Genomic DNA, 26,520 nt, shown 5'->3' on the forward strand with positions numbered 1-26,520 from the left:
TATATGTGCATAAAAAGGAAAAGTTAACAACTGTATATGACTGCTATAGTAATCTCTTTTTTGGGGGGGGCGGGGGGGGGGGCGAGTCACACAGCATGCAAGATCTTAGTTCCCTGACCAGGGATGGAACCTGTGCCCCCTGCAGTGGAAGTGTGGAGTCTTAACCACTGGACCCTTTACAGCAGGAAAATTCCTGTTAGAGTAACTTAATATGATAAAGCAATTTACATAAGCCCCAGAGATTGAATTCCTTGCATCCTAGCAGGTCCCTTCCCTCTCTTTAGTATTCCTATCTTTTATTCTTTACACTCAAACTATACATTTTATCTGCCTTACTAGACTCTAAGTATCTGCCCATTGAATGCTTGGAGATAATCTGAAAGAGTTAAGGCAAAAAGAGAAAAAAAGGTGAAGTTAAGGAGCGGGGAAGTTGTGGGAAAAAACAGGAAGGAAAGAACTTGACTTATGCTTACATGAAAACACCCAGGACAACAGATTTTTATTTCAATGCTTCAAGGAGCCAGGAAGCAAAGGGAGAAAGAAGTAGGTAAATCATCCCTTGTCCCTTCTAACCCAGGTGCCATAAAACAAAGCAGACTAACATTAGTGATATCAATCACCTAACATTTAGGTGCAAGGAAGTGTACTTACGTCCCAAAATATCTACTTTTCCAGAAATCTTAACAATAACAAAACACAGTAACAAAGCCCCCCGCCCCACCCCACCTTGGACTATAAGTCCCTCTGAAACAAATCAACTCCTTCTTAATTGAGGAAGAAACTTTATTGTTCAATTAATCTATTCAATATGCAATATTTATTCATAGTTTAAAAGACTAAACACAAATATCTAATCAGATATCAACTCATTAATAAAATTATGATATACAACACAACAGAATATTGTGCCTCCATTAAAAAAAAAATAAGATCTGTATATACCAATATGTTGTATTCTCCCAAATATATTGTGAAATGGGGGACAAAAAAGAATAAGAAGAGATACAAAACAGTAAATATGGTATGTTACCTTTGGTGTATGAAAGGAGAATACACACATACACCTAACTGAAAGAAAACAAAAACTGGAATGATTCATCAGAAACCTACAAAAACGGTTATCTATAGGGAAGCAAGGAGGAAATAGAAGGGATGAGATGAAAATAAGATTTCCACATATTCGTCACATTTGGCTTCTCCTTTTGAGCTATGTACCTTACATATTCAAAGGGTAAGAGTATATATTAAAAAAAAAGGAGGAAGCAAACTCTAAAATGATAAACAAATGGACCTAAATACATACCAAACTCTTAACAATCACACTGAGAAAATAATGATTTCAAGTGACTTTTAAACACAGTACTAACAGTAAGCATAACCTTGGTGGGATACATTCTAAGGACAAAATGAGATGCAAAGAAATCTTAAAGTTCACTGAGTAATTTTATTTTTAAATTATTTTAGCTATACTTAGGAAAAAATTCAATGTTAATAAAAATTAAGATTTTCAATATAAAAGAGATTAAAACTAAAGTTTTTTTAAAAAAGATGAAGAAAGAAGTGTGCAATGTTAAATTTGAATTGGAATTATCAATATGACCTCGTTTTTTTTTCCTCCTGACAAGGCCTAGAAGTGATGACAGTTCCATAAAAAGGAGCATATTTAGCATCCAGATGTTTTCTAAACATCATCCTCTTCTATAAAGAGACAGATCTCTTTGGAGAAAGAGCAGTTTCTCTTTGGAGAAACTGCTGATTCCAGTCTAAAGTAGGAGAAATCCTTGATGAGCCAAGATATCTTATATCCAAAAGTAAGGAATCACTCAAAGACTAATAATAGGTTTATGCAAAAAGAATTCAGGTGCCTGCTTGAAGGAACTCCCAACAGCCTTATTTGAGACAATCTAAACATCGAAAAAGAACAAAGGGAGGGAAGGAATGGGAATTTGGGATTAACAAAGGTGAACTATTATATACAGGATGGATAAACAACAAGGTCCTATTGTGTAGCACAGGGAACTATATTCAATATCCCATGACAAACCATAATGGAAAATAACACATATAACTGAGTCACTTTGCTGTACAGAAGAAATTAACACAACTCTGTAAATCTACTAAACTTCAATAAAATCTAAAAATAAAAGAACAGTTGTAAGTAATTGTAATACAACAAATAAAAAACAAAGAGATGATTAACAAACTCATTTGTCACACTGTAGATGACTATTAGACCAACTCCTCACTCTGAAAATTTGACAAGAAAGACTTAAGCATTTACTTACTCTGCCCTTTTAGGAAGAACTGCAGTTCACTCCTAGGTGATAAAAGTTATAAATCATTTGTTTACAGAAAAATGACAGCTAATAAATGTAAAAAATTACCGAATTAGAAAAATCAACATTTTAAACTTTAAGTTAAAAACTTATTTGCCCAAGGCTCACAAAAGATTCTAAAATCACCAGGTAAAGAATATTATGAAGAATGGAATATTTGTAAGATATCAAAGCCTCACCCCCACAGACTATTGTACTTGATGATCATAAAAGAAAAAAATACACTTTTACAATGGAAAGATATAGCAAACATCACTTTAAACTTCATAAAACTTAGATCACTAATAGTGACATTATATAGCTTCCCTGGTGGCTCAGTGGTAAAGAACTCATCTGTCAAGGCAGGAGACGTCAGTTTGATACCTGGGTTAGGAAGATACCCTGGAAGAGAAAATAGCAACCCACTCCAGTACTCTTGCCTGAGAAATCCCCGATATAGAGGAGCCTGACGGGCTACAGTCCGTGGGGTCGCAAAGAGCTGGACACGACTGAGCGCCTGAAACACCACCACCTCCCATGTTGCCTATGATGTACTCTTGCCAAAACATTTTAACATGCATAACCAAGCCTTTAAACTGTAACTTCCAGTGTACAAGACATACAGGGGACAGAGAATCAGTTAAGCAAAAGCACAAAGAAATAATTAGATAACTAGAAAACAGGCCATTCTATAAGATAATGATCTAATCTTGTCAAAGAAATTTCAGTATCATAAGAAAAAGGAATGGGATAAGAAACTTTTCTACATTAAAAAACGACTAAAAAGATAAAACAAATGCAATGCAAAAATCTTGACTGAATTCTAGTTTGAAAAACTGGGAAGAGTTAAATGTAGTCTGAATACTAAATGTTATCAGGAAATTACTCTTATTTTTCTTACGTGTGGCACTATGGTGACACGGAGAATATTTTCTTTCTTTTTTTTTTTTACGGAGAATATTTTCTTAGGAGATACATACTCAAGTATTTTGAGGCAGAAATCAAAATAATAACTTTCAAAAGGTTCAGTTAAAGTATATACAGACACCTACACACAAAAAACAATAAAGCAAATATGGATGGCATATTGTTAATTTTTGAATCTAGGTGGTGGACTTACAATGTTCTTTGTTCTACTCTTTCAACTTCTCAATTTTTTTTTTTTTTTTTTTGCCACACCATACAGCATGCAGGTTTTTAGTTCCCCAACCAGGTATCAAACCTGTGGGAGGGTAAAGTCTTTACTGCTAGACCACCAGGGAAGTCCCTCAACATTTCCTAAGTACTTTTATTATTAAAAAAAAAAACAAAAGTAGGGAGAAAGCAGGAGGAAAACTATAGTAAGGTAGAGTTGCTAAAAAAGGTAAGGAAAACACATAATCTCAAGATCATTTATAAACTCATATTCACACAGTTATCTGAAGAACTTTCTCCCTTAGACAAAACACACACCCCTCAGGAATTCCCTGGCAGTCCAGTGGTTAGGACCCCATGCTTCTACTACTGGGGGCGCAGATTCAATCCCTGGTTGGGGAACTACGATCCAGCAACCCAGAGAATAAACTAAATAAACTGAAGTTACTATCCTTAAAAAAAAAAAAAAAATTCAGAGACTACTCAGCCCACTATCATCTAATCAATATAAGTAAACAGATTTCAAACATACTACACACAGCAATAGTACTACAATCTGTCAATGATTTAAGGAATGTTTGTCATTGGCAAACAGAACATTTGTTATGATACTTCACACTGACTCAAAAGACATTCTAACATCCATTAATCTGATATACTAAGATATTAAGAAAAGCTTCTCTTCAGAGATTTTTTTGAATTGAAAAATATGGTCACACTTCAAAGACAGCCAGCAGACTATCCAAAGATTTACTTCTACTAGCAACAAACTTTGATGACATTTACACAACACTTTAAATTCTTGATCTCATATTTAAACATAACAAGAAATAGACATATTCAAGAAGGAAAAAGTAGACTTGTTGAGTATCAACCATGTGCTTGGTACTTTACATAACTGTTTAACTCTCATGACAATCTTATGAGATGAACATTCTTGAAGCTCAGAAATGTTAAGTGATTTGTCTACAGATAACAGCTCATAAGTGATAAGGCTAGAAACTATCAAAAAAGCTGGAAATCCAGGTTTAAAAGTCTATACAGTAAGTCCTCTACATATGAAGGATTTCTGTTCCAAGAGTGCCTTTGTAAGTCCAATTTGTTCATTAGCACAAAAAAGTTAGCCTATGTACCCAACTAACACAATCGGCTATATACTACTGTACTGTAATAGGTTTATAATACTTTTCACACAAATAATTTCTAAAAAACAAAAACCAAAAATTTTAATCTTACAGTACAGTACCTTGAAGAGTACAATAGTATAACGGCTGGCATACATGGGCTGGCACTGAGTGAACAGACAAGAAGAGCTACTGACTACAGGAGGGAGAGGAGTCAGTAACTATCGTTACTGACTATGGGATATGGTAAAACTGAAGGACCACCAGCAATAGGAGACAGAGAACAAGCTGCAATTTCCCTCATGCCTGACGCTAATGGAAGGCATGTTCGCATCTTTCCAAGTTCACAACTTCAAGGTTCATATATAGAGTACTTACTGTATTCTTTCTACTTAACTGGTCTTAACAAATTTAGTATTTACTGACAGAAAAGTCCACCTATGGAAAAGGACTGTTTAAAAGAATTCCTTCATATTCAAAGAGTCACATAAAGTTGAAGAAAAATCAAAACAGAGAAAAAGTACTCTCTAAAATTATTGTTAGTTGCACACACACACACAAAACCCAATTCTTAGCAGGCCAGCTGTCTATGACACAGGACAGCTAGTCCTTTCCTCACTGTACATGTAAAATTATACTCCAGTTGCCCGTTGGATGACCCCACTGCCAAAATATGCTAGCAACATAATTCACATTAAAACCCAGAGGCCAAACACCATTTGGAAAGTGCTTTACATGTTTACTATACCCATCTCAAGCACGCTCCTCACTCAAAACAGGCTATTTTAAGCAAATATTCTTTGGTCTATCAATTCTTTTCTGCCGCTCTAAGATATTAAACTTACAAACAAGAAAATCTACCTAAATACAAACACCCCATAACTGAATCTTAAAATGTTATGTGACTTTGAATTTATCTACTGCACAAAAATAAGCCAAAATTACATTGCGTAATATAAACTCTATGTATGCCCTTTCTATAGGATCAAAATTCTAATGTCTATGTCTCTTGTACATCTAAAGAAACACACAAAATATGTAGAGAAATCTATGTAAAAAGAGTTTTCCTATTTAAAATTAAATCTTCTTTGAACTGGACTAGTGACCAGAAGAGGGCATAAGGTGTCTTGTAGGCTGTAGTATTATCCTGTATTATCCTAGATATGGGTGTTGGTTACATTTGTGTGTTCACTCCGTGAAAATTTACTGAGCTGTACATCTATGATCTGTGTACTTTTCTGTATACATTGTAATTTATAATAAGAATATTCTTTTTTACAAATCCTCAATCTAAAAACCTAACCATATCGCACCGATACCCAAGAAGCTACAGCCCAGTGAAGAAAACAGACAAGCTATTAGGAATTTCATTAGAGAGCTGAGAAAGAAGCAAGCACTAGATACTGGGAGCACACAGGAGCAATACCTAACTTAACCTGGAAGTAAAGCTTCCTGAAGATACACCTGAACTGAGACTTGAAGATCAGAGAGCAGATTGCCAAGCAAAGAAAGATGGAAGGGAAATACAGGAAAGGGAACAGAGCATGCAAAGACCTAAGTTCAATGAGTGGATCAAAGAATTTAAGGAAGACAGCAAAGAAGGAAAGCCTAAAGAAGTAAGAGTCAGAGCACGAAGGATCTCACATATATTCGATGCTACAGTTTAAGCTTTAACCTGAAAGTGCTTCCCCGGTGGCTCAGATGGTACAGCATCTGCCTGCAATGCAGAAGACCAGGGTTTGATCCCTGGGTCGGGAAGATCCCCTGGAGAACAAAATGGCAACACTCCAGTACTCTTGCCTGGAAAATTCCATGGACAGAGGAGCCTAGGAGGCTACAGTCCATGGGGCTGCAAAGAGTCGGACACAACTGAGCAACTTCAATAACGCACTGAAGATCTTTCAACAGAAAAGGACATGATTAGACGTTTATTTGTACCATGTCAATCACGGTGCCTGTCATGTTTACAACCCCATTTTGTGAGAAGTTACCCTGCACGCTGCCCCATGTTTTTCACCATTATGCTCCTGCCTCACATCCACATGCACAAATAAACACACAGTCAACACTAAATGGCTAGGAGTGGTCACATGACCCAGTACACAGACCTGCTAGCAGCCCACGATTAAAAATTAAACAATCCAAAGATTGTTTCTTGGGAATTCAAACCATAAAATCCTAGGAAGAAGTTAGCAACAGGAGCTTAAGCTAAAGAGACAGTAGCCAGGAGGCAAGATACTGGCATGGGAGTGACGGCAGTTAAAAGGAGGCAAAAGTTAAGAATAAATGAAAGCTGTGAGACGGGGGAGGGGGGTGGTGGTGGAAGGGGGTGATTAGAGAGAAAAAAATAATACAAAATGAAACAGAAAAAATAGCTAAGACAAGTTAACAGCAGAGCACTAGAGTGAAATACCTGGATTCAGAAGATCCCCTGGAGAAGGGAAAGGCTACCCACTCCAGTATTCTGGCCTGGAGAATTCCATGGACTGTATAGTCCATGGAGTCACAAAGAGTCGGACACAATTGAGCGACTTTCACCCACTCGCTCAGAGTGAAATCTGTCTTTTCCGGCTTCCAGTTTTATTTTTAAGCTCACGTTCTTTCTAAGACCAAGCTGTTTAACTTTTCCTGCGTTCCCACATGCATGTTTTCTTTCAGGAAGCACTCCTCTATTTAAGGTAACTTGAGTCTCTTCCTTGCATACGAAAGAGCCTAACTAAAAGAGCAGTTTAGAACACTTACTCTGGCAGCAGCGCAGAGAATGAACTAGAGGGTATGGCAAAACAAGAGGCAGATGAGAGAAGACCAACAGACATTTGGGGTTAAAATAGAGACAACAAAAATAGCAATAACAGTGATTTGAAATATCATGAGGGAGAATGTGCCGGACTTAGTGATGTTGGTAGTATGGTACAGAATGGAGTGGAGGATGATTTCCAGCTTCCTGAAAGCTTCAAGAGGAGAGAGTGGTACCATTCATCAAGACCGGAAATCGAAAGAAATGATTTTGTTGCCTTGGTCTCTTTCTACCCCCACAGCTTTTTGGAGGGAAGGGATACAGAGACGAGTTTTATTTTGTACATATGTGAAGTGCTTGTTGAAATGTGAATTCAAGATTAAATGTCCCTTAGCAGTGATTTACACGGGTCCAAGTAAAGGCCAGAGCTCTACAAGGCAGCTTGAGACTTATAAACACATTAAGGCAATGTTATGTCACAGTGGTAAAGAAGCTGCCTGTCAATGCAGGAGATACAAGGATGCAGGTTCAGGCCCTAGGTTGGGAAGATCCCCTGGAGGAGGAAATGACAACCCACTTACGTATTCTTGCATGGAAAATTCCATGGACAGAGGAGCCTGGCAGTCTACAGTCCTAGGGTCGAAAAGAGTTGAACGCGACTGAGCACACATTTAATCACATGGTTTAAAAACACGACCGAAAAATCTTGTTACCAATATAGCTAGAAATCATACAAACTAAAACACTTAATATTTTTGGCAGACAACATTTTCCAAGCTCCTATACTTCTCTGTAAACAATGAAGACTGAACAACTTTTACAATACTATAATCTAAACACTTAGAAAGAATAAGGTTATAGTGCTAACTTCTACTGAGGTTTTGCCTTTCTAAAAACCTAAGTTTACTTCCATTTCCCTCAGAACTATATATCACTCAAGGGAAAACACTGTTGAAAAGTCTTGTCAGATAGTGAACTTATTGATGTTTAACCATAACAAGATTCTTTACAGAACTGAACCACATAATTTACTATTAATAGCTTAGACATTCAATTCTATGTGTACTGTAAATGCTGAATTTCTATCCTACAATCTTTTCTTCTCTCACCTAAACCTACTATCAACCCAGAACTTAATAACAAGCTTAAGCCACAAATCCAGTTGCCTACTGGCCATCTACATCTGCTAGATGTATAATCACCAGTAACCCAAACTCAAAATACCACAAATTGAATTCCTCTTTCTTGATAAAAACAAAAATTCCACTCCTTCCTCATACAGATCCCCACCTCAGTGAAAGGCACAAGCTAGAAACCTAGATCTTATCCTCTATGAACCCTCAGTCTAATACCAAATCCAGTGAAATCACCAAATCCTATCTATTCTCAAAACCCAAATGAAGAAGCTGCACCATTACTGTTTACCACCCCCCAACACCTTTAGCCTGCCTTTCAATCCACCCTCCTCAAAGTAGATTGAGTGATCTTTTAAAAATGCAAATCATTTCAGTCCCCTCCTTTAAATCCTTCAATAACTATCAACTAAGTTATAAATAAACATTTATGTACATGTATGCTAAGTAGACTCCATGGACTACAGCCTGCCAGGCCCCTTTGTCCATGGAATTCTCCAGGCAAGAAGACTGGAGTGGGTTGCCATGCCCTCCTCCAGATCTTCCTGACCCAAGGACTGAACCTGCATCTTCTGTGGCTCCTGCATTTGCAAGGCAGATTCTTTTACCACTCAGCCACCAGGGAAGACCAATAAAACATTATTAAAAATCCAAATAAATATAAACTCTATCAAAGCTAGTGAAACTCCATGAAAGCCCAGCGAGTGGTTCAATGAGAAATTAACTATATCCTTTTTTGCATGTTCATAAAAGACCCATCAGGAAATTTTTTGAATCCTGAAAATTACTTAAAACATACATATAACAGCTGATATATTTAAGAGAAAAGCACATAGCATTGTCTGTAAAAACAAAGACTGAAAATAACCTCAAGATCACCAGAATGGAATACTATCTAGCCAGTAAATGAGGCAATTCCAAATGTACTATTGTTGAATGATCTCTAGGATCTATTATTAAAGGGAGAGGGGAGCTGTAGCCATAATATACAGTATGCAAGCATTTGTCTGTGGAGTGTTTTAAAAATATAAATATATAGACTTGTACGCTAGAAATATCACAAGGACACACACAAAGATGGAAATAATGGTTGCGTCTAAGGAGGGAAAATGGGTGGCTGGCGAATAAATGGGGAAGAGAAACTTTTTACTGCATAATCTTTTGAACCTTTTGACTTTTATACTATGTCTATAGTTATGACCTATAATTTTCATATGATTTTCTCCCTCCTTAGTTCCACACACACAAAATAAAAAATTTTAAAGTACTGACTACAAAAGCCCCTCTATACTTCATCCCTCTACCAACGTTAAAATTATGCACTGATCATTCGGTGTAAGATTACATTTCCTTCTTGACAGCTCAGGAGTTCAATAAACTATTTTATTCAATATTTTATTACTGCTGAGAAGGCTGCTGGTAATGACACCGGTGAACACTGCATGGTAACTGTACTTGTTCCTTGGAAAAGCAAGACCGCAGCACCAAGTAGCAGAATTTTATTATCGAACTGGCATTAAAACCTTCAGGGATTAAGGAAAACTACAAACCTTACTTTCCCAGAAAACTGAAAAACAATAAAATAATAATTTTAAAAAACACCCTAGTATCCTTCAAAAACAGTGCCAAAGGTATATTAAAATCTACAAGAACGTGAAGCAAATAATAACACATGGAGACACAGTTTTATTCATTAGTGATATGTGATTTAATCCTTACAAAAGTCCCCAAACTGTCAGGATCTGGATTACCTCACACGTTCTAGAGAAGAGACAAGATGAGAAGCAAGCTGTGTGATCTTACAATAGCACACACCCCCTGCCCTGGCTTTCCATGCTCTTCCCTCTCACTCTCTATAGCCACCAGACTAAACCCTCCAAACCTCGGTATCAGTTGGGTCCCTTAATCCCCACGGAGGGAATATACTAGGGTAACACCCCTTCAGGATTTCATGGCAAAGTCTTTCCAATCAAAGAAAGGATCACGAGCGGGGAGAAAGATACTAAGGTCTGCCTAAGGAGAAGAGGTCTGCGAGAGAGGCTACAGCAGGAGTCGGGGGAAGAAGCGGCAGTTGATGGTGGCTATAGAGGGGCTGATACCGGATCTCTTGGGAGGTAAGAGCATCACAAAATAGACTATGGGAAAGCCGAGTTGGGTAGGCGAAGGGCTGGTCGGCTGGGCGGTAAGCGAGCCGGGGGTGGGGGTTAGGAGGTCTGCTGAGAAGGGTGGCCACGACGGATCTGCCCTGGACCAGGGGGTCGCAATGGGTTAGGGGGTTAGCCCTAACTGGGTCTGAGAAACTGTGATCCGGTCAGCTCACGGGAGGATGTAACAGAGTCTCGAGGCCCCATTAAGCGTCTAAGAGTTCGAAGGGGGTTCCAATAGGGTGTACTGGTGTGGGGCGGGGGGGAGGGGGGGGCATGATAGAACCCCAGGAGAGGCTGGAGGGCCAGAAGGGTGTCTGGCCAATGGAAGATACCATGGGTGGGGTCTACTGGGGATCCTGGGCAGCGATCGGGTATCTGGGAGGCTGCGGGGCAGACCCGCACGCGGGGCGTCTCCGCTGGGGCGGGGCGGAGCGGCCCCGCAGGAGCCAAAGAGAGAGACTGAGACGTGGGCCGGGCCGGGCGGCAGGGCCGCTGGGCGGCTTGGGCGGGTCTTACCTCGGGCTCCGCCGCGGTGGCCACCGCAGCCCCCTCCTCTTCGGCGGAAGCCGTCTCCCAGCCTCGGCCCCAGGGTCAGGCCGGAGGAGACAGCAGAGGCCGAGACCACCGAGGGTCGGACGGTTCCGGGACGGTGGGCCCAGTTGCTTTAGGGTCCAGGCGAGCGGCCGCCGCGCATCCCCCGCCCTGTCAGAGAGACTCCGCCCGGCCTGGGCAGGCACATCCCCCGCCGCACCCGCCCAGCACGCGTTGCACCGCCGCCTCCACCGGTGTCGCCGCCTCTGCTGGTGCCAGAGGGTGCCTTCGCAGTCGCGTCTCAGCGTCCTGGCTGGACTCTCAGCAGCCACAACCAACCGCCGCCGCGTCCCAGTCAGCTCCAGCCCGCGCGCCCCCGACCCCGCGCACGCGGCCCCGCCCCGCGCGACTCCTAGGCTGCAGACGAGCAGGCGCGCGCGCACTTACCTCCCACGCCCCCTACCGCCTGCGGGATCCTGCCCGCCCCGCCCCCGCACGTGACGGCGCCAGCGAATACAATGTGCGCTTGCGCGGACACGCCCCATCTCAATTGCCTCTGGCGGACACGCCCCGTCTCATTGGCCTCAGGCGGCCCCGCCCAAACTTTTCTTCCTCACTTTACGGCACAGCTGGGAGCCTCTGCCTTAGAGGACTAGAGAGGAATGTCGCAATGTTGGGGGTAGAAAACTCTGGATTTGCGACTGTAGCGCTGCTTTTCCGGCCAGTACAGAGCTGCTTGGAGGCTGGTAGGGGTGGTGAGGCCCGAAGCAGGTAAGAAGCCTGCTCCCTACTTTGGTTTGTTGGTATGTGGGTCCGGGCAGGGGACCTCTTTGCGGTCCACGGAGATCTAGCGTATCTGTGCCCCATTTCCAATTCTGGCAAGAATTCTCAGCGACACTCCTGTTAGCCCCCTCTCCTGGTTGCCACACACACACGCCCTGTATTTCCCCGCCCCCGACCTCCGTTTCCTAGTTCTACTTTTCATTCATCACTCAGACTATTCACTGAATGGTTTCTGTGCGTTGGACTCCAGAAAGTCAGAAGCAAATGAAATAGTCTCAGCTTTCTGAAGCGCTCTGTCAGAGACGAGGAGATAACTCGCAGTGGTAGTAAAGTAAAATTAAAGTAGGGAGAAAAAAACCTACAGGATACTCTTGAGCATGAATGTGTAGAAAGACTTGAGGAACCCCTTCCAAGGTGACCTTTGAGTCACTCTTAATTTTTGTTAAAAGGCTAGTGAGCAGTAGGTGGTCAAAGAAATAGATAGAAGCAGAAAGTACAAAAGCATGTGCTAGTACTGGCCGAAAGAGTAAAAAGTTAATCAAAGAATATAGCTGGTGAAAACCATGCAAGTGTAGGCTACCCTTTAAAAAACATAGTTGTAAAGTGGTTAGGGGCAAGCGTGTGGGCCACAAGACTGTTTTCAAGATGGGAGTCTTTTGGGCATAAAAATACCATGGAACCGAGAAGACAATTTATTGGTACGAGTTAGAAAACCAAGAATACTCGTGGCTTTCAATCTTGTATGCACGTTAGAGTCACCTGGGAAGCCTTTTAAATATAAAACCAATGCAGTTGCTGCACCTGAGGCCAATTAAACCCAGGTATCGATATTTTTTTTAAATTGATGAGTAAGGCTGTGGGCTAAAAACCATTCAACTAGAACAAAGGAAAGCAATAAAAAGTAGGGGAGGGCCAAGGTTGATAAAAGTGGCACTGTAACATTAAGATGGGAGTCATCTGATGAGAAAGAGTTGGAGGTGGAATGGGAGCTTGGTCAGAGTGATGAAGTTTTGAATAATGGCTCTGGAAAATGGGGGAAGGAGTCACTCCTGCCTTTCCCTCTGGCACAGTTCCATCCTTCAGACTTAATCAGGTCCACCTCAGTTACTGCTCTCTTTTCTTTTCCCTTCCATCCAGGGTCGATCAGCTGGGGATCCAGGCTTCCAGCTCCAAGCCATCCTCATTTCTTTCCCCCAAAAGATGAAAGCTAGGCTAATGTATGAGATCCAAGAGCAAACTTCAGACCCCTAGAGATGAGTACAATACACAGTGCCTTGCCAGTTTAGAACCTGTCTTTTATAATTCATCAATCATTTAAGTAGGGAATGAGAAAGATTTAAGACCAGCCCTATTCAGACCTGTAGTATTAGGAAAAACAAACCTTTAAAAGAATTCTTTTGGCAGGCAGAGAAAGTCTGTGTAAGGCAAAGCCCAAGCCATTGAATGGTTTAACTAGGGTTAATTCGAAAACTTATCAGCCACCAGATAAGAGTGAGTCACCATTGTCTGGTGTGACTAGAGTTTAGTATGAAAAGTAGGGGCGGGACAGAGATGAAGATGAAAAAGTGGGTGTGAACAGATAGTGAAGAACCTTGAGTTCCATGCTAAAGTGTTTAGGTTATATTCTACAAGCAATTAATATGTATAATAAAGATGTATAAAATAAAATACATAGAAACAAATGAAGTTAGTTTTATTGAAAGTTGTAAAAATATAAAAACGTGTGATGGAGTTACATATGCGATTCCTTACACATTAAATAACATCAGGCAGCAGGTCTGTTGTTCAGTCACTCAGTCATGTCCCACTCTTTGCGACCCCATGGACAGCAGCACGCCAGGCCTCCCTGTCCATCACCAATTCCCGGAGTTTACTCAGACTCATGTCCATTAAGTCGGTGATGCCATCCAACCTCTCATCCTCTGTCGTCCCCTTCTCTTGCTTTCAATCTTTCCCAGCATCAGGGTCTTTGCTCATGAGTCAGCTCTTCCCATCAGGTGTCCAAAATATTGGAGCTTCAGCATCAATCCTTCCAATGAATATTCAGGATTGATTTTCCTTTAGGAAAATGGTTGGATCTCCTTGCTGTCCCTTGCTGCCCAAGGGACTCTCAGGAGAAATCTCCAACACCACAGTTCAAAAGCATCAATTCTTTGGTGCTCAGCCTTCTATGGTACCAGGTCTAATTATGTAATTTCAAAATAGTGATGAGTATAAATTTTGAGACACCTGTAACAACTTTAATGTGATTTGAAAGTATTTTCCTATTGGTGACAAAGACACCAGTAATATGAGGATTATTGACTACGCTTATTGAATATGTTAAATTTCAGCTAGAGGTTATTGCAATGGCACCCCACTCCATCACTCTTGCCTGGAAAATCCCATGGATGGAGGAGCCTGGTAGGCTGTAGTCCATGGGGTTGCTAAGAGTCGGACACAACTGAGCGACTTCCCTTTCACTTTTCACTTTCATTCATTGGAGAAGGAAATGGCAACCCACTCCAGTGTTCTTGCCTGGAGAATCCCAAGGACTGGGGAGCCTGGTGGGCTTCCATCTCTGGGCTCGCACAGAGTCGGACACGACTGAAGCGACTTAGCAGCAGCAGCAGAGGTTATTGAAAAGATGCAATTTTTTCCCCTAATCCAAGTTCATGGAACCGTTAATTCTAGCCACCTTCTGGTCCAGGGATCCTAGATTTATAAATAGCTCACTGTAATGGTTTTAAACAAGATCACAACAGATCAAGTAAGTGTTTTGGAAAGGTACTTGAGCAGTGTTCACTTCTCAACCTTTCTGTTGGAATCAGCATAGGGAACTGGCAATTTATTTTTTCCTATAATTTAGTTGCAGTAACTGCTACTGACCTACTGTTGCCTAATAATTTGAGAACTCAGCTTGTGGCTGTCTATATAGGATAAGTACAAGGAGGTAAATTGGGAAAGATAGGGCTATTTTTTTTTGATAGGGCTATTTTTGTTGAAATTATTTAATGCTATGCTGTAGTTTGTACTTAATTTTGGTAGACAATGGAGAAATGTTTAAAAACTTGGAGCAGGATAATGAAACTAGAGTTCTATTTGAAAAATAATCAGCAGTAATGTACAGATTACATTTATCAAAAGAGAAGATAGAAATGAAGAGGCCAGACCAGCAATTAATTAAATTTTTTAAAAAGCTAAATTTTATCATAAAGCAATCTCTAAAGAGTCTACTGCTGCTGCTGCTAAGTCGCTTCAGTCGTGTCCGACTCTGTGCGACCCCATGGGCTGCAGCCCAACAGGCTCCTCCGTCCATGGGATTTTCCAGGCAAGAATACTGGAATGGGGTGCCACTAAATTCCTTTATTTCCCCAGTGTGACCAACCTAAAGGAAAAGATTGGACTAAATTACATGCCTTTCAACAAAGAGGTGCACACCTGTGGAGAGATCTGTTAGCATTTTTCCAGGTCAAGAGGCTAGCCCTTTCTTTTGTATTATAATGATAATGTTAGAACGTCTAATAAGCAGTGACTTTACCATGTATCTGGGCTTTCCTGGTGGCTCAGATGGTAAAGCTGCAGTGTGGGAGACTTGGGTTCAATCCCTGGGTTGGGAAGATCCCCTGGAGAAGGAAATGCCAACCGACTCCAGTACTCTTGCCTGGAAAATTCCATGGACTGCGGAGCCCGGTAGGCTACAGTCCGTGGGGTTGCAAAGAGTCAGACATGACTGAGCAACTTCACTTTACCATGTATCTAGGTTCCTAGATGTTGCCAAGGCCTTTCTTAGTTATATTTCCGTCTACACCTGTGAGTCCTACAGTTGTGACTTTTTTAAGGTCAAGACTCATCTCCTTGCCAATTCCTTAAACCTTCTTTGCTGGGTAAATGCATTAGTAAACAAAAAGGAAGTCCTCAAGGCCTAGGGAACCCATCTTTTTGGAAATTGACCATTGCCAGACTATAGAAAACTTACTGCTCAAACCCCAGTTACTCCCCAAATGGTGTGACTTTTTAACCATATTATTAAAAACATTAAATTTGAGGCCCAGGTGTTACTAAAGCAAGTAAGTAATGTAAAGTTAGTTTTCTGAACCAGATTCTATTTTCTTCAGCATGACTAGTTTATATTCACTAGTCTATCTACCTATTGGTATGGTTCAAGTTTCCTTTTCTTAGGGAATGGGGGAACAGGTCTATTTTAAAGCAGAATTCTTGAAATTTCTGAGGGATTTTCATTACTTACAGAAAATCTCTGAAAGTTCCTTTCTCTGGCTTCCAATTAGATGACTACACCTTTGAACATTCATCCGTTATAAAAGCACTAGAACACAGTTGTGATACTGAAACAATTGTCTGGTCACAGTTACTATTTTTGAGCATCTACATTGTAGATTTAAAAAATCTTAGGCCTGCCTTCCCTCATGGCCAAAAAAATAAGTAAATGCTGTCTCAGAGTAGTGTGATAGGTTAAATTCCTTCAAAACAGTAACGTGTGGATTTTCCCATTACTGTTTATTGTAGCAACTTCGCACTTCAACAGCTAAAATATGTAGATGCTGGAAATGTTTAGTCCTATTTAATAATATGTAATTCAGACCTCATCAGATAACTCAGCTAGTATTTGTGTTAATTAACATTTAAAGATAAATTCTGTATGTCACAATTGGGTCCCATCAGACCCTGTTTTCCTATCAGCACAATAAAACAAATTCATTGTTCTATTTGTTCATTAAATATTTATTGAGCACCTGCTATTCGCCAAGCACATTTTTGAGACTCATTAAAGAGGAGTTTGTACTAACAGTTTACCTTTTAACTATGGAAAAAAATAATTTACCAGACTTTGAAATCTACAAGACAGATAATTTAAAAATGATGCCTTTTTCATTCTCTTTTAAACCAGATGTCTGCATACAGCTACTGTGTGTGCAGTGATTATTTATGAAACCAGGTAGATTATAACTTTAGCTTGACCACATCTTATCACCTAAGGTATAATATTAGCTATATACTAAATAAAATTCTGTCTACTCCTTTGTAAAATGTATCTTACTTACTCAAACCTCTCATTAAAAGTGTTCTCCCCATCCACTATATTTACAGTCCCAGTCATTTCAAATTTTGCAATTAAGTCATTTCTCAGAAAATTTAAACAAAATCATTTCTAGAAAAGGCTGGTATTTACACCAAGTATATAGGAAAAGGAAAGAAAAATTGTGACACAATTATAGATGGAACCTTTGAAGTGTAATGGTAGACTAAGAATAAAGTTTTTTTTTTTCTGATCCGTGACCCCTTAACCATGCCTAATAAGTGACAGAACCATAAATAGAGAGCCTCAGTGCTGGAAGAAATCCTAAAAGGTTACTTAGTCTATCTCCCTGGCCCAAGGGAGGGCCAAATGGAATTTATGGCTAATCAGTTACCAGGCATCATCATCATACCAAATAGTTTTTCTGCTTTGAAAGCTGAATTCCTCTGTTGGTAAAAGATTCATGTGAGAGGTATATTGTTCAAATTTATAAATAATTTGGGGCTTCCCATGTTGTGCTAGTGGTAAAGAACCTACCTGCCAGTGCAAGAGATGTGAGATACCTGGGGGTTCAATCCCTGGGTTGGGAAGATCCCCTGGAGGAAGGCAGGGCAACCAGCTCCAGTGTTCTTGCCTGGATAATCCTGTGTACAGAGGATCCTGGCGGGCTATAGTCCATGGGGTCGCAGAGTCGGACCCCAACTGAAGCGACTTAGCACACATACATAAATAACTTATAAAATTGAAAAATCTTATGTTTTTAACAATCTTGTGTTTTCAGGCACTGAAGATAGCAGGCATGAATGAAAACTAATCTCTGTCTTTAAGAAAGATATAAAATCTTGATGGTAATTTTTACATGCCACTTGATACAAATCTCTGGATGGGTTAGGCTAGCATTAAAAGGAAATGTTTAATTAGGGGAAATTGAAACCAAAAAATAAGACTTCAGCTTCCTTCCTGAAAATTTTTCTGCTTATGCTGACATGAAAAGCACATTTGTTCTTGAATGTGATTCATTTTGTGAAATTACAAATGAAATTTTACATGAAAAGTTGGATGTAATCTAATTTTAATGAACATCAGATTATGTTTAAATATTTGTGTTTGAAACTTTGTGCAAGAGAAATTAGACTTACTGTTTTTTTACTAGAGGACATAAGTGAGACCAGCGAGTCAAAGAAACATATTTTGCGCGTGTGTGTGTGTGTGTGTTAGTCACTTAGTCGTGTGGACTGTAGCCTGCCAGGCTCCTCTGTCCATGAAATTCTCCAGGCAGGAATACTGGAGTGAGTTGCCATTTGCTTCCCCAGGGGATCTTCCTGACCCAGGGATCAGACCCAGGTCTCCCGCATTGCAGGCAGGTTCTTTACCGTCTGAGCTACCAAGGAAGCTCCAGATAGATTTTCAGTTCATTCAGTTGCTCAGTTGTGTCCAACTCTTCGAGACCCCATGAGTCGCAGCACGCCAGGCTTCCCTGTCCATCACCAACTCCTGGAGTTCACTCAGACTCACGTCCATCGAGTCAGTGATGCCATCCAGCCATCTCATCCTCTGTTGTCCTTTTCTCCTCCTGTCCCCAATCCCTCCCAGCATCAGAGTCTTTTCCAATGACTAGATAGATTTTAAGTGACTGTAAAAGTGAGAGGTGCTACATTTCTTTCTTGAATGAATGAAAGTAGCTGTATTTTCTGGTTATATACTCATTAGAAAAAGGGGGAAAATAAAGCAATATCAAAAGTTAGAAGAAAAAAGTTTAAAAGTATTAAAATCCTATTCTTAAAACTGTATTATTATAGATAGCTATCATCCTTGACTAATTTTGTACAAATTTTTATATAACCTTTCTTTTCATAGCATATTATGAGCATCTTTCTATGTCAAAAAATTATTTTTTAATGGCTGAAAAGTATCCATTAAATGGAAACCCTGTTATTTTACCAGTCCTCTTTTAAACTTTGGGATTATTTCCAGTTTTTCTTTTACAAATATTACTGTGGTAAACATCCTTGTTAAATTTTTGCATGTATCCTAAAGTTTCGTTTAAGATGAATTTCTGAAAGTGTAATACCTACATATTTCCAAGATACTAAAATATAATGACAAATTATCCTTCAAAAAACTCACATTAGTTTACACTCCTGTTTACAGTAAGACTGCATTTTCCTGTAGTTACTCAGCAATGCCCGTTATTATCAGTTTTCCCATCTTTGCTAATTTAACAGGTGAACAATGAAATCTTATTTCAACGTACATTCCCTTGATTACGAGTAAGATGTTGGGTATCTTTTCATACAGCTGTGTATTGGCCAGCTGTATAAAGTGTTTTTAAGCTCTATTTTCTTTTAATATTTTTGTTTCACTTTTTAGCATTTAAATTTCACTCGATCTGAAATAGAATTCAATATGAAGTCTGAAGTAGGGATCTAGCTTCATTTTTTTGCTAATCAAATGATTAACAAATTGTCCCAGTGTCATTTATTAAATTTCCCAGTTAGCATATCCCAAACGTCACTGCACAGTTAGTGAAGTGTTAATAGGTATTATACCAAAACAGAAAACAAAAAGTGTTTCATTGGTCAAAGGAGCTGGGAAAGAATCAGACTGAGAAAAGTTAAGTTTCTGTATTGCAGAACCTCTCCTAGCCTCTAATATGCTTGTGTGCATTGTGAGTCAACAATAAGGAGTTTGGGGATGTAGAATTTCCCTAACTTACTTAACCATGTAATCTTTTTCTTTCCTGAAATGCCTATAAAATTCTGTGAAACTGTGCTGTCCAAAATAGTAGCCATGGGACTTCCCAGGTAGTCAAGTGGTTAAGATTCCAAGCTTTCAGGGCACTCAATCCCTGGTTGGAGAACTAAGATCCCATATGCCACGAGGTGCAGCTGAAAAAAACAAAATAGTAACCACTGCCCACATGTGGCTATTTATATTTGAGTTAAAATTAAATAAAATCAGTCCTTCAGTCTCACTAGCGCTTTGCAAGTGCTCAATAGCTAGTGTGGCCAGTGGCTACTATATTGGACATTGCAGATGAAGAGCATTTCCATTGTTATTGAAAGTCCTACTGGACCGCACTGCTGTAAGACATAGTGATCATTGAAAACGTGGAATAATCCCTAAATTTCTCCCACTGATTTGTACCATCTTCATCATCATATTTAAAATGTCTAACTTCGTGGATTTGTTTTTTTACAGTTGTATTGACTTAGCTATTTCTGCTCTAATATTACACAGCTAGTTGTAAGTCAGACTCCTGCATGTTTTTCCCTGAGAGTAGAAATGAAAAATTCCTTCATGGGGTAGGAAGTTAGACTAAAAGGAATTAAAGTCCTTTATATTATCTAAGGGGCTTCCCTGGTGGCTCAGCTGGTAAAGAATCCACCTGCAGTGCAGGAGACCTGGGTTTGATTCCTGGGTTGGGAAGATTCCCTGGAGAAGGAAGCAGTTACCCACTCCAGTATTCCGGCCTGGAGAATTCCATGGACTATTCCATGGGGTCGCAAAGAGTCGGATACTACTGAGCGACTTTCACTTACACTTCTGAGACTCAAAGGTACAAATTTCTTTGCAGAACATGATTTATATCAGGTGAGTATCCATTTATCCATTTATTCTACAATTACTATTTACTGAGCATATGCCCAACAAGTTTTGTTGAAGGTCCAGGGGACCAGAATGGTAAGCAAGTTTAGGGAGAGAAGGTTCTTTATTCTCTTATGATTATGGAGCTTATGTTTTTGGCCTCGGGGAGAGGGGGGAAATATTAATGAAGAAACAGTGAAAAAGGAACTGTCAGATAACCACAAGTGCTGTCTATTTCGGTTCCACAAGGAATTGAAATTAGAGGACAAGAGAGTGGTGGCCTCTTGTTTTGGATGAACATGACAGAGCTCTCTGAATAAGTGGCATTTAAACTGAAATTCGGAGAAGGCAATGGCACCCACTCCAGTACTCCTGCCTGGAAAATCCCATGGACGGAGGAGCCTGGTAGGCTGCAGTCCATGGGGTCACTGAGGGTCGGACACGACTGAGCGACTTCACTTTCAGTTTTCACTTTCATGCATTGGAGAAGGAAATGGCAACCCACTCCAGTGTTCTTGCCTGGAGAATCCCAGGGATGGGGGAGCCTGGTGGGCTGCCGTCTATGGGGTCACACAGAGTCAGACACGACTGAAGTGACTTAGCAGTAGCAGCAAACTGAAATTACCCAGCAAATGGTGCCAACCACTAGAAGGTTCAGGCACAGCTAGTAGCCCAGCCCTCAGGAGGAAAAAAACATGGCATGTTTGAGGAAAGTTGGTGTGGCTGGAGCTTAGTGGGCAAGGGGGGAAGAGTAATGGAAATGAGGTTGGAGAGGTGCCTAGGGCCATGTAACCATTGGAGGGTGGGGTGGGAGGAGGAGTTGTAAGCAGCTAGGGTGGGAAGTTCACATTTTTTCCTGAATGTGATAGTGTACTGCCAGAGGACAGGACAGATGTGAGCTCACTTAAATGTTTGAACAATTACTCTTGACAGCTGTATGGTGAATTTACTGGAGGGGTCAATAGTAGAAATAAGGAGTCGTGTTAGGCTATATCAAGATAAGAACTAATGATGGACTTGACTGAGGTGGTGGTAGTGAAGATGGAAAGTGTTGGGACAGGTCCAGAACATTTCGGCTGTAGAATCAACAAGACTTATCAATTGGTATATTAGGGAATCTGGTTCCTAAGAATTAGTGATTTATGTTACAGGCCTATCAAGTATGAAAGTGTTAGTCACTCAATCATGTCTGATTCTTTGTGACCCCCTGGGCTATATTTAAGTCCATGGGATTCTCCAGGCAAGAATACTGGAATGGGTTGCCATTCCCTTCTCCAGGGGATCTTCCCGACCCAGGGATCGAACCCAGGTCTCCTGCATTGCAGGCAGTTGGTAAAGAATCTGCCTGCAATGCAGGAGACTCTGGAGACGTGGGTTCAATCCCTGCATCAGGAAGATTCCCTGTAGAAGAAAATGGCAACCCACTCCAGTATTCTTGCCTGGAGAATCCCATGGACAGAGGTGCCTGGGGTTACAAAGAGTCAGACATGACTGAACCACTGACCACCACCTCTAGCTATCAAGTATGGAAACTGACTAAACTGTTCCACTGAAGTGTCCAAGCCAGCAGAGTAGGGTGAATGAAGCAGAGATAATTGCCTTCCTCTGGTGCAAAAGTGCTCTGCTAATCTCTTATTTTAAAAATCTGTGCTGATGTTGCATTTTATGCTGTTATATCCATGTTTATGTTAATAATTAAGGTATTGTAAGTCACTGATTAAAATATATTTAATATATTTAGTATTTAAGATATTAAAAAGTATTTAAATTGCTTAGCTCTTTTCCCCCAATGCTTGTGAAATTGAAGCTCTAAGAAGATACATTGGAGTTAGCCTGTGTTTGATTTTTGGGGTGTGTGTGTGTGTGTTGAATCTTGCTAGCAGCTAGCCATGTATGTATAGGAGCACTGACGGCATTTGTGAGCAGTTGCAGTTTGATACAATTTAAAACAAAAACTGAAGGGAGTGAGGAGGAGGAAAGGAAATTACATTTAGAAACTACTGACTGTTAGAATCTTCACTTAAAATGAGTTAACAGCTGCACTTTGCACTTTACAGTGTTTAAAAACATAACTGAATGAAGCTGTTCCTTTTTTTTTAAGGAACTCTTACTGAATAATTTGGGGGGGGGGATGAATAAAGGTCACAATTCTGAGATAGTAGGTTTTCTTTGGGGCTTTACAGTAAAGCTTATCTGTATCACTACTGTTATTTTAACCACAACAGGCATATTATCCCAAAAGTTACGAGAATTGCTACATACTTTAAAATGCTTATTAATTAAAATCTTGATGTATATTTTTGATCTTATAAAATGAATATTTACTCACGCATCTATAGACAGTTCTTATATCTACTAATTAAGCATTTCCTCATTAAAAATTCCCGTTGAATCAGCAGTAATACCTCTAGTTAAAGGTTAATCTCTAAGATATTTTAACAAATAGCCTCAATGCTTTATTAGACCCCTAAAAGCTCTTAAAATTAATTTAACCTATGCATTTACAACAGATTACATTATAGTGGTCTAGAATAGAGACTGGCAAAGTTTTTGTCTAAGAGGCCAAACAGTAAATACGTTAGCCTTCACAGGCTACTGAGCTCTGAAAGCGGAAAAGCAGCCGTGAAAGACTTCCCTGGTGGTGCAGGGCTAAGACTCCTCGCTCCCATTGCAGAGGGCTCAGGTTTGGTCCCTGGTCGGCGAACTAGATCCTGCCTGCTGCAAGGAAGAGTTTGCCACCACCTATAAGACCTGTCACAACCAAATAAATAAATAAACATTTTTTAAAGTAGCCATAAAGAATATGTGAACAAATGAGCATGATTTTGTTCCAGTAAAACTTTAGAGTGGAAGGGAAGATTTTAAAGATGAGAGCTTAGAATTGTAGAACCCTATAGCTAGAGGTGGTGGTGGTGGTCATGGCTTCAGTCACGTCTGACTCATTGTAACCCCAGGCACCTCTGTCCATGGGGTTCTCCAGGCAAAAAAAATGGAGTGGGTTGCCATTTCCTTCTCCAGGGAATCTTCCTGACCCAGGGATTGAACCCACTTTTCTAGAGTCTCCTGTATTGCAGGCAGATTCTTTACCACTGAGCCACTGGGGAAGTCCATAGGTAGAAGAATCTTGTAGAAATCATAGAATCACTTGGAAACATCTTAAAAATACAGGTGCCCAGACCCTCCCCCCAGAGATAGATCGTGTGTTTAAAATCTCCATTGATGATTCTGACATGCCTCCCTGGGTAGAACCAGTATTTATCTGGTCCAAACCTCACTTTACAGATGAGAAAACTGAGACCCAAGGGTTTTAAATGTCTTCTCCAGAGTCAAACAACTGGTTGATTGCAGATCTGAATTGAATCCCAAGTCTGCTGATTCCCAACTTAGTGTTTTTCCTACTGAACCAGCAGCTTCTTGCCTTACTTACATCAGCAGGAAATCAGAATGGTTCTTGTTGAGTTATAATTTTCCCTTTAATTTTTATTTAATTGCCTGGTTTTTATAACAAATATTCAAGTCATACGCACTTTAAGGATTTTAAGATGAATATTAAAAAATAGTCTCTCGTTAAAATTAAATATTTGGGGAAGTGTCCTATACTTTGAATGCAGTGTTCACTTAGCTACAGAAGTTGGAAGATATAATAAAGTAAACCCCATAACCACAAGGTTTGAGTATGCTGATGACACACTAACAGCATTGCTTCCCTCAGGTTGAGAGACTACTTCTCTGTGGTATTAGCATTCACCTCTGCTTATGTCAAAGCTAGTGTTCAAATGCACAGTCCTGCCCTGGCTGGATCTATCTGTGTGGCTTTATATAAAGAGACAAACAGACGCTTTAGTTTCAAGAAATCTTTAAGGTCCATTATTACCACCCAAAATATGTAGGGAATGGGGAAGGAAACAAGTTTTCCTTGAGAGTTTGCTGTCTACCAGAGAACGTGCTAAGTCTTTTCAGTCATGTTTTTAATTCATAAAGCAGCTCTGAGAGACAGGTTTTATTATTACCTCATTTTACTCATGAGGAAAATGAGGCCCAGAAAGAGGATGAATAGCTTGCCGAGCCAGTCGCACAGTTAGCAAGTGCAAGTCAGCCCAAACTCAACGCCTCCTGGCTCCAAAACATAGAACTGTACTGTATTTTGTTGAGTTTTACACAGAACTATGAGGAAGTCATTGTCTCCCCAGTATTCCTATACCATTCACCAAGACCAAAAACATAGATCTTTTAATTGTTAAAGGCATTTACTACTAATCAACAGAAGAAAACAGACAAAACACAAAGCTAAAGCAAAAACGGATATTACGGTATAAAAATTGTGTATGCCTTATTTCCCTTAATTTGTATTTCCTGACTCCCTTTAAAAGTATTTCATTCATCTGACAAACATTAATTGTACCTCAGATATGCTAAGTACAGTACTCGCTGTATAGAAAGGAAATATCCCTAAGATGGTTCTAAATGGCTCCTGGTTCTTGTGCTAGGTCTGCTCCCATCTCTTTTTTCCCCCTTACCCCATTAATGATAGGATCATTGCCCTCTGGTCACTCCAACAAAATCCTCCAAACTGTTTCTTAACTCTTCTCTCTTATCTACCCTTCTCTGATCCCTTACTGATTCTGTCTATAATATCTTTTCCTCCTCGCCTCTCTCCTACTACCATTTCCCCTGGTTTAGGTCACATCCCCCTCCTACCTTTCATTAAAAATCGAATTGGTCTCTTATCTCCAGTGGGTCTCCCTACCAATTAATCCTATATACTATGCCTGAATCATCAGTCTTTGTAAAGCATTGACATAGCCATTAATGGCTCCCCATTTCCTCCGGTATAAGTTCTAGACTTTACACCTGGAAATCAGTTTATCAGCACCTAACTTCTAATAATCTTCCTCCAGCCTTCATCTGCATCACTGTTCCCACTTCATTCCAGCCAGAGTGGATTAAACTTAAAGGCACTTTCCTTGCCTCTTCCTTCTTAATGCCCTTCTCCATGCATCCACCTCTCTGCTTTTCAAGAGCCCACTTTTATGCCACTTTCTCCTTGAAGACTTTCCTGATTTGAGCTCTGCATCCATTTCCCTTTTGAATTCATTTTATTTGTGGTTTACCAGTTTTTTTCTTTTGAGTATAAGCCACCTTACACATCTTTATATTTTCCATGACAACTGCATTAGAGTGTGTGTGTTAGTCACTCAGTCATGTCCAACTGTTTGTTACCCCATGGACTGTAGCCCACCAGGCTCCTCTGTCCATGAAATTCTCCAGGCAGGAATACTGGAGTGGGTTGCCATTTCCTTCTCCATCTGCATTAGGTACTTGATAGGTATTTATTGAGTAAAAGAGATGTATATATTCATTATGGGTTCATTATAACATAATAGGGTTAAGCTCAATGAGGGTAGAAACTATGACTTTTATTCCCATTTTGATTTTCTACCCCCTAGCACAAAGGCAACGTTCAGTAAACATTTGTTCAGTGTGATACACTACAGTTATCAGTTGCTGGGATGTAAATTTCCTGATGACCCAGTAGATATCCAGAAATGCTACCTTATATTTTTTTAAATGTTAGTTACCTATATTTCTTCATTTAATATTGACACATAACCCTATGGTAAAAGTCATGTATTAATATTCTCACTTTACAGAAAAGGAAACTGGCTTAAAGAAATGAAGTAGTTTTTTATGATGACATAGCCACTGAGCAACAGAATGGAGTCTAAAATTCAAGTCTTAAGATGTGAACTTTGGCATCCATTTTCTTGGCCAAGGTGGTTTGACCAGTTTGGTTTCATTTGCTTTAGAATTGTTACAGCTAACCTATTGCAATCATGCTGTATGGAACAGAATTAAGTCCTTGATTGCCACATTACCTATAGGTCGGATGCTTTCAAAATCAAACAAAGCACAAAAACTATTTTCTAAAGAAAATCTTGACCCTGCTTGTGGACACACTCTCCACAGTGAGATGCATGTCTATTCAGACACCCTTCTTGTGAACTGCTATC

General features: G+C 40.1%; 2 protein-coding genes across 20 annotated transcripts in view; one reads left to right on the plus strand and one right to left on the minus strand.

Moving 5' to 3' along the window:
- MYO9A (myosin IXA) overlaps nt 1-11,587 on the minus strand; it is a 256,411-nt gene extending 244,824 nt beyond the window's left edge. For 11 of the 16 annotated variants that reach the window (XM_027553113.1, XM_027553112.1, XM_027553123.1 and 8 more), the window contains exon 1: nt 11,107-11,501. The gene's annotated coding sequence lies outside the window, so the exon portion shown is untranslated. Of the gene's footprint in view, nt 1-11,106 lie in introns of all 16 variants that reach the window. The other 5 variants (XM_027553121.1, XM_027553119.1, XM_027553117.1 and 2 more) reach the window with 4 other exon arrangements.
- The window catches only part of SENP8 (SUMO peptidase family member, NEDD8 specific), a 31,673-nt gene continuing 15,208 nt past the window's right edge, over nt 10,056-26,520 (plus strand). Inside the window, exon 1 of one of the 4 annotated variants that reach the window (XM_027553125.1) lies at nt 10,056-10,557. The gene's annotated coding sequence lies outside the window, so the exon portion shown is untranslated. Of the gene's footprint in view, nt 10,558-11,696; nt 11,893-20,410; nt 20,516-26,520 lie in introns of those variants that run through there. The other 3 variants (XR_003513001.1, XM_027553124.1, XM_027553126.1) reach the window with 3 other exon arrangements.

Source organism: Bos indicus x Bos taurus, chromosome 10 (genome assembly GCF_003369695.1).
Source record: "Bos indicus x Bos taurus breed Angus x Brahman F1 hybrid chromosome 10, Bos_hybrid_MaternalHap_v2.0, whole genome shotgun sequence".
In the NCBI taxonomy this organism is placed as follows: Eukaryota; Metazoa; Chordata; class Mammalia; order Artiodactyla; family Bovidae; genus Bos; species Bos indicus x Bos taurus.